This window comes from Phasianus colchicus, chromosome 2, assembly GCF_987193195.1.
Source record: "Phasianus colchicus chromosome 2, bPhaCol1.hap1.1, whole genome shotgun sequence".
NCBI classification, from domain to species: Eukaryota; Metazoa; Chordata; class Aves; order Galliformes; family Phasianidae; genus Phasianus; species Phasianus colchicus.
The window spans coordinates 100123426-100132308 of NC_143437.1; positions in this window are offsets into that span (position 1 = coordinate 100123426).

Below are 8883 nucleotides of genomic sequence, written 5' to 3' on the forward strand. Positions count from 1 at the left end.
GTCAAATTAAATGGGTATTTCAGCTGAAAGACTCGATACACACGGCTACAGTTGATCCCAACATATTTAAAACAGAATCTGAGGTGAAGTTCTTGCTGTAGTCTCTGATTTTGCACTTCTATATAATTGGGATAAAATTTAGCTTCAGAACAGCACACCTGATTTCAGATGGTTTCCTGTTGGTGCTTGCATGCATGCTAGTATTGAGTAGTCATTGGAGACAGGCTCTGCTACCTCTAAGGGATCCATTGGAGCCTGGATGTCTGTCCGTCTCACCCCGAATAAGAAAGCTATCTGAACTTAGGTACCTACTGCCATTTGAGTTGTCTTTGGGCTTCCAAAACATCTGTTAAGAGCTGGCAGAAATGTGCATGGAAGTTGCATTCCCTAGATACACTGGTGTTGCCTAATGCTATTCAAATACGTCTAATCAACTGGACCCCACCTTTATCTTTGGTCAAATTAATTTATCCACAGTGGCTGTGCTGGGAGCCTAAATGTCTCTTGACATGGCAAAATCCACACTGCAGACCATCATTTCAAAGTCTTATTTTTACATGGGCATCTAGCTGTGGTACAGTAAAAGATATTATATCTTATTGCAAAATGGGACTTTCTTGCCTAATTATATTTCGGTTACATAATCGCATCATGGTTTCAGCTACAATAGTTACTACTGATCCACAGATTGGAGCATAATTTAATAAAAGCATACACTTCTCAAAAGACAGCTCCCACCCCATGCAGGAACATTTAATTTCAGTTTGTTTTGGCTTCTTTCCCTGACTGACAGAAGATAAAATCCTTTTCTACACTATGACTCCCTGATCAGTACAAGGTACTTCTTCATTCCCTGTGTATTATCAGCCCTCTTCTAGCTTGAGAGCACAGCTGAAGTTAAGTTGAAAAACTGAATGCATGTATTGGTTATTAAGACTTGGCAAACCTGTGATCTTTACTGTGACTTCTGCTCCTAACAGAAGCACTTAAAATGTCAGATACCATATACTGAAACACACAATAAGCAATTTAGGGCAACTGTTTATTAGTTTTTCCTCTGCGTTATTTTCTTTGCTGATATAATCTGATTTCCAGGGACAGGAAAGAGCAGAGTCTTTAATTGGCATAACTGTCATGCAGCACCGGTTAGTGAGTAGTAATGTGCCCACTTCTAATTTTCTCCTTTTTATCAGAAGTATTTCAAATCTCCATCAAATGTACTCTATCTTACTGCCTGCTCTTGCTCATATATCAAAGGAAAACCATGCCATTTTGATCCATTCCCACACATCTGCAGGGAAACATTTTGGTGCTTAACAGACTCTCTCACTCTAAACATCCCTTATTCCCCATAGTTTGGCCTCTTTCATTTTCCATAAACATTTCTCTCAGGCTGCAGAAGCAGCAGTCAGCTCGCCTTGGATATATGCACAACCATTAGAGACCCTTTCAAGAAAGATGCTCAGGAAGATACCCTTGTTTGACCCTTTTGGTCTGCATTTATTCCCTCATGAGTGCTATGATTTGGGATACTTTACTGCACAGTAAAAGGTTTTTCTTTATTCCTTTTTCTCTGTAGTTGTTTTTCTTTTTTTCCAGGCCTGATTCAAAGTAATTCTCTAACAGACATACTTGTTCCTAGTACTAAGATAGACATACCAAACTGACATATTTGGTGGCACTTGGTGGTTGATTAATTTGTTTGCTGTAAAACAAGATTATTGTGTTTATACTGAAGTTTTAGTATCTCAGCTTTCCCCAGGGAAAAAAAGTAAGGAACAAGGGGGAAAAAGTGGCAGTAAATCACACAAGGTCACTTATAGTTTCAAATCTTTGTGTCAGTAAGCCACAAACACTCATTCTTGGGGCAGGAAAGGCAGGCTGCCCCAGGGAACACTTAATAAAACATGCCTTTCTGGAGCAGGTCTGGCATACAGTAGTTTGTCTCCATGCACACGTCCTAGCTCCACAGAAAGGTTCAACATTAAGAAATTTTAGTGAAAACCTTAAGCGAAAACTTAAGGCTGAAGATGCAGAGAAGGGCATGTCTGAGGACTAGAAAGCAGAGGCTGTTTTAGAGCATAATGCAAATAATTTTTATCCTTAGTAGAGTCTTTCATAAAGCCTTAATTAAACATGACTGTTTTACCTTTAAGAGAACTGCTGGTTTTTGGTAGAATCTCAGACATGTAGTTGTGTCAGAGGTAGGGCACAGTCATCATCACACAACAGACACACTGTCTTTTGAGATGATGGTGGAGAGGGACAACATGGTTGGTGTTTCTCAGAGGAAACATCAGCTTAGAATGCAAGTATTCTTTGATATTTAGTGTCCCTGTGGAACAGATAACATCACATTCTCCTTCAAAGTTCTCTACAGAGAGGTCTGATTTGTAAAATTATATTGTGCCTATCTTGTATGAATTCATCTGTTCTTTTCTGGAATTTAAATGTGCCAAGCACTTTGCTGAACACCACTGTTACTGAGCCCTTTTCCTCATGTAAACTGTCTACAGGCCTTGCAAAATGAGATCTTCCATCTGCTTGATATGAAAGAACAAAGATCATAATGTCAACTGCTATTGCTGATGCTACAGCATGAAAGGCTTGAGTTTTTGTGGACGTGTTAGATTTAGTGGCCAGGCCAACATCTTAACCATCCTGTCTTAGGCATTCTTCTTTGAGGCAGCCTTCATCTTTGAGTTGATGAATGCCATTTTCAGTTATTAAAAAAAAAACAACAAAACACACAAAAAAAACCATAGAAGTGTCTGTCAAGCTAATACATCCTATTTAAGGGAAAAGCAATGGAAAAGAAGGTATTGAGGAACAACCTGCAAGTAACATCAGCTGTATTCCAGGCTGCATAAAAGAAGCATGGCCAGCAGGGCAAGGGAGGAGGTTGTTCCTCTCCAGTCTGCTTTCATTGTACTCCACCTGCAGTACTGCATTCAGTTCAGGGGAAATAACGTTATTCAAACGCTCAACATCTTGCAGCAGTGGAGATGAACTAGTGTTTTAATGATGGAAATCTTTAGAATTAGTCCTAAGCTAAAGACAGGATCAAAAGGGCAATCATTATCCTGTAGCTCTTAGCTTTAATTCCAAAGTAAGGGCATATTTCCAGACTGCAGATAACACTGTGTAACAATCAATGATAAATTATGACAATTTAATAGTAACTGCCTTAAATAGACCACCAAAGCCAAAATATTCATAAATGTATCAAATGAATAGCGTCTGTCAGAAATATGTCAGCCATCTATTAAACTTCTGTTACAGTTCCAGCGCTGCCAGAGAGCCTGTGAGAATTCTCAAAAAAAGACAGTGCAGTCCCTCATGTTCTTCCTGAAATGGCTGATCCATCTTACTGAAAACATTTTAAAATTAACTTCAGGATACAAATAATTGCTACCATTGCCCTAGCAGCAACACTTAGAATAGCCTCGAGGAATTCAGCATGATAAACCCTTAAGACTGCTTGGAAAATTTTAATCATGAAGGATTTTCAGTGGAATAAAGGAATAGTTTTCCTTCAAAAATGGAATACAAACAAGTTTGCCAGCCTGGTCTGTAATACATAGTTGTTGCCAGTGAGTAGCATCTATGATCAGGTCACCCATTATGATAAATTCTGCCTGGAGCAAGATGATCTTTAAGGACACATTTAACCTAAGCCATTCTGTGATTCTATGACACTATGATGATATTCAGTCTTCACACTGATATGACAAAGATTTCTTTTCAAGTCTAGGGTCAAGTTGTGGTCTAATAGCTTATGCTTTCTCTATCAGTATTTAAAAATCTGATTTAATTCCATCAATTCTGTTTTCACTGATTAAAAAAGCCCAGGCTATTCATCTCATACTCAAGTCAAAACCCTTAAATGCTGAAAAGCATGCCTTCAATTTTGATATCCTTTTTAAGTTAGAAGATTAAGTTGGGGATAAACATATTGTCTGTGATACATAAAACATTATTTGCACTAGTGCAAAAATACTTGAATATGTTTACTACTTGATTAGTACTTCAAAATGAGAACAGCCATGTGGACAGAAAAGAACTGCAGTTTCGGTCATCAATTTTAATCTGTTTTGGTATTCTAGGAAGTATTAAAACTAGTATTGGCTTTATCTCAAATGTTAAACCAATTTGGGATCACGATCTATGCTATCTCTCAGAACCCTGACTAATAATATTTAGGTATTGTGAGTCTCAGGAAATATGACAGCCTTTTCTAGATTAATATTCCTTTTAATCTGAAGGTGAACAAGTCCTTGGTATTTGATGAGATTAATCCACAGGTTCTGAGGGAACTGGTAGATGAAGTTCCCAGGCCACTATCCATCATATTTGAAAGGTTATGGCAGTCTGGTGAAGTTCCCACTGACTGGAAAAGGGAAACATAACCCCCATTTTCAAGAAGGGAAAAAAAGAAGATCCAGGGAACTATAGGCCAGTTAGTCTCACCTCTGTGCCTGCCAAGATCATAGAGCAGATCCTCCCAAAGGCCCTACTCGGGCACATGAAAAATAAAGATGAGGTGGTTTGTGGTATCCAACATGGCTTCACCAAGGGCAAGTCATGCCTGACAAATTTGGTGGCCTTTTACAGTGGATGATGGATAGCATCAGTGGATAAAGGAAGAGCAACTAATGTCATCTGCCTGGACTTGTGCAAACTATTTGACGCTGTCCCACATGACATCCTGGTTGCCAAATTGGAGAAAAATAGATTTAATAGATGGACAACTCACTGGATAAGGAACTGGCTGGATGGTTGCACGAATAGCTTGAGAGCAGCCCTGAGAAGAAGGATTTGGGGATGTCAGCTGATGAAAGACTCAACATGAGCCAGCAATGAGTTGCATCAAGAGAAGTGTGATCAGCAGGTCAAGAGAGTTGATTCTGCCCTTTTACATTGCTCTTGTGAGAACATCACCTGGTATATTATGTCCAGTTCAGGAGCCCCCAACACAAGAAGGACATGGAGCTGTTGGAGTGAGTCCAGAGGAGTACAGTGAAGATGATCAGAGGGCTGGAGCACCTCCTCTACAAGGACAGGCTGAGAGAGCTGGGGCTCTTCAGCCTGGAAAAGAGATGACTCCAGGGAGATCTTATAGTGATCTTCCAGTACCTGAAGGGGCCTACATGGAAAAATGGTTAGGAACTTTTTAGAAGGGCATGTAGTGACAGGACGAGGGAAATGGCTTTGAACTGGAAGAGGGTAGATTTTAGACTAGATATTTGGAAAAAGTTCTTTACTCTGAGGATAGTATAACATTGGAACAGGTTGCCAGTGAGGTTGTGGAAGCCCCCACCCTAGAGGCATTCAAGGTCAGGCTGGACAGTCAGCAACATGGTCTAGTGGGGGGTGACCCTGCCTATAGCAGAGAGTTGGAACTAGGTGATCTTAAGGGTCCCTTCCAACCCAAACCATTCTATGATTCTATGATTAAGACTTGCCTAATTTGGAATCCTGAACTGCATTATGCAGCATATTTCATCCAGGATGTTTTAGAAAATATGAATTTTGGAAGGCATGCAAATTGTTTGGAAAAAGTACAGAATGCTGACTTCTCATTAATATCAATGAGCTTCAGTTTTTCTATTACAAAAAAGACAAGGTCTGGAACACAGAGTAATAAGATGACACATACATAACATTTAGACAGTGTTAAATTTATTGGTGAAATATTTCATAATCTTTGGTAAACAGTCTTAGTGAAAGAGAAACTGCACATCGAATGGCTACCTTTAAAGAAGGCAGTGAAAATAAACCTCAGAGATTCTTGTACATCAAATGTACTTTAGAAGGTTATACAGTACCCTACAGGGAAAGGGATGCAGACTATGAAATGATAGCAATGAAAAATTAGGAGACAGGGGATGTTCTATAATGCTAAATAAAAAACATGTATTTAGAGTAATGAGTATTCTATGATGAGAGATTTCACCACTGTCTATTTAATGGCTTTAAAATATTAAAATGCAATAAAACTAGGAAGGGCAAAAGTATTTTAAACATAAACCTATTGATTATAAACCTAAATGCTAAGGTATTGTGCAGTCAGTCCAGAAGCAGAAAAGGATATGGAAGAAGAACATAGAGGTCTTTAAAAATGATTGCTTTTGATCGAAGCACTTAACAAGAAATATGGGAACTTACAGATAGTTTCAGTTTTTTAGGATAATTCTTTGATGCTGATTGGGAAAAAAAAAAAAAGCTCTTTTGAATGCAATGTGAATGAAACAATAGACAGCATCTTGATTCACTCCTATAGGATTTTTTAATTATTTCAGCCAACAGAACCAAACACCAATCTGGGTAAGTTACATTCCCATCCTCATCATTAGACACCCAAAAATCACATGAAAAATATTTTGAGTTTTCAGTTATTCCTTCAAAAAAACAAAGAAGAAAGTGCTTATACAAGAGAGGTGAAGTTGCAAAATGATCTAAAAGGCCTAAGGCTGGTGTGAAAAGTACCAGGCCAGGAGAAGTAAAGCAGGCAGCTGGGGAGACTTCACTCATCCTTCCTTTCACAGTGCCACCATTTTCACAGTACAGTGAATCCTTTGGAAACTGCATCTTTCTATTATGTATCAACAGGAAAGTTAGAGAGCATTTTTATCAGCAATATGTCTCAGTGAATTTTTAGTTAATGCTTGTCTCCATATCACCCCTTCTTTTTATTTTGTAAGAGGCAGTTCCTCGGTCTTGTTCAGATTGTGATTTTAATTTTGATTATTATTATTATTATTTTTAATTTGCTATTTGTTTAATACCATATCAGACTGGGAAACATTTTGACTTGCATGGATTCTGTTCCTCTTTGGTCTGCAGGCTTATATAGAGAAACCTTTGCTGTTTCTGATAAAACAAAACCAGTAAATTGCAACCTCCTCTATGTTAAACAAAGCAGAAAAGTACTGTTTTCAGCAGTTTGCAATAGGTTTTTCCAACTCATCATGCTATTACAAGCTTTGAATACTGGTTTATTTATTGAAGTGGCTCTCCCATACTGCCTAGGGTTTGGTGTGTTTTTGTGTGTTTTTAATTTTTTCCCACTAGAAGTGCATCATTCACAGTCAATGCAAAAAATGAAAATGTGAAACTTTTTTTGTCTGATAGGTGAATGATAGACTTTTCAAGGGTAGAGGGATACTTGATGCTTTCTATTTCAAACATTGTCAAACACAATGGATTTCTAGACCTACAATGTAATAAATCTAGGATGTGGCAAGTAGAATTTAACCATGTATTTAGAGGCAAGCACATGGTTGAATGCTCTGCTAACCCAGAGCTCAAGATGTTTGTAGAGTAAAACATACTGTGCTTAAAAAAAAAAAAGGAATAGACTATTTGTTTTTCAAATGTTTGTACAGTTTGAAAAGTGTTATTGCATTAGTCCTGTCAGCATGACTTTACTGACTAGTCTGCTCTGTATTACTTTTGCTTCTGTTTGCAGTCTGTTCATGCCCTAAAATAACTTACAGAGTAAATATAACACTAATTTTATGCCAATTATTTCTAATTTCAAGCATTTTCTTACCTGATTGATGTCTGGTTGGCCCATGCAGCATCCTATGCGCTCTTAATGCTGAACTGATGCAAAATACCAATGATTGATTGTGATACATGAAAACTGTAATAATGAGTGAAACTCAAATCTGTCTGCAAATCTTTGTGCAGAAATTACATTTCCTACCATAAGCAATGATGTGATCCCTTTAGCTGTAGCAGTAAAATTGGTCTAATATGTATCATTGTGTTTCCAACAGATCTGGTCCTTAGCTGTGCAATATGTGCTCCATTCCAGCAATCTATGAAGATGAGACTGAGTGGCACGATCCACTGGAGTGTCTTGATTTGTTTTGTGAGAAATTCAGATGTATGAACTGGGAGAAGATGATGGACTTTTCTAATAACTCTATTGTTCTGATCAGGGCTCTGGAGATGTTACATCTCTGGTGTCCGTGTTGTTTGGAGAACTTCATAACTGAAGGTGCTCAATCAGGTACAGATATCAGCACAGTTGTGGATGTACTGAAATCACATCAGGGCTTATATTCCACCTTGTGTACTTTGAGCTCCAGAAATTTAAATGATGCCAAGCTGGTCGAGGCTGGCTCAGACAGACCTGACTACAGGCTGCAGTCATGGCATCACACACCTAATCAGAGTGCCTAGGCTTGAAGACCTAGAATAATGGCCTGACACTATCAAAGTCAATGAGATATTGCCATTACTTCTATATGTCTTCATAGCCAGAAATCTTTCTAATTTTACCCCCATTAATGCTAATGTCAATGCAAAAAACTTGGAGAAACTGCCTGTTTGCAGCACTACATTAAATCTTTTGCAATGTTTGTTTCTTCACTCTACTGGTGTTCTTTAAGTTATGCCCACTGTTTAAAGTGTCGTATTGGAATACAATTAGAGATTCTAATAAAGTAACTCAGAAGTATTTATTTGTTTTCTTAATTTTTTTTTTTCAATAAAAGAAACAGCTAATCAAAAATCGTTACTTGATGCTTCAATAACTAATGTAATACTAGACACAATTGGGAGAATTTCTTGAGCAGACTTTACAGCTTATAAGCACATAAACTGTGTAGTTATTTTTGGGAAGAAAAGATCCAGTAGACTTTAATCAACTGAAATGCTGTTCACTTTTATGAAAAAAAACAAATGTCTTAGGCATTAGCTTTATCTTGTAGGCTGTTACATATCTGATATGCATATAAAGAGGGGGTGAAAGAAAAGAATAGGGATTGTACACATTGCTTCCTGCTTAGACATAATGTCCTTGGAAATTGCTCATTTAGAAAGCTGACTATCTTCCCAAAATAAAACTCGGAAGATAATACACCTTTCAGA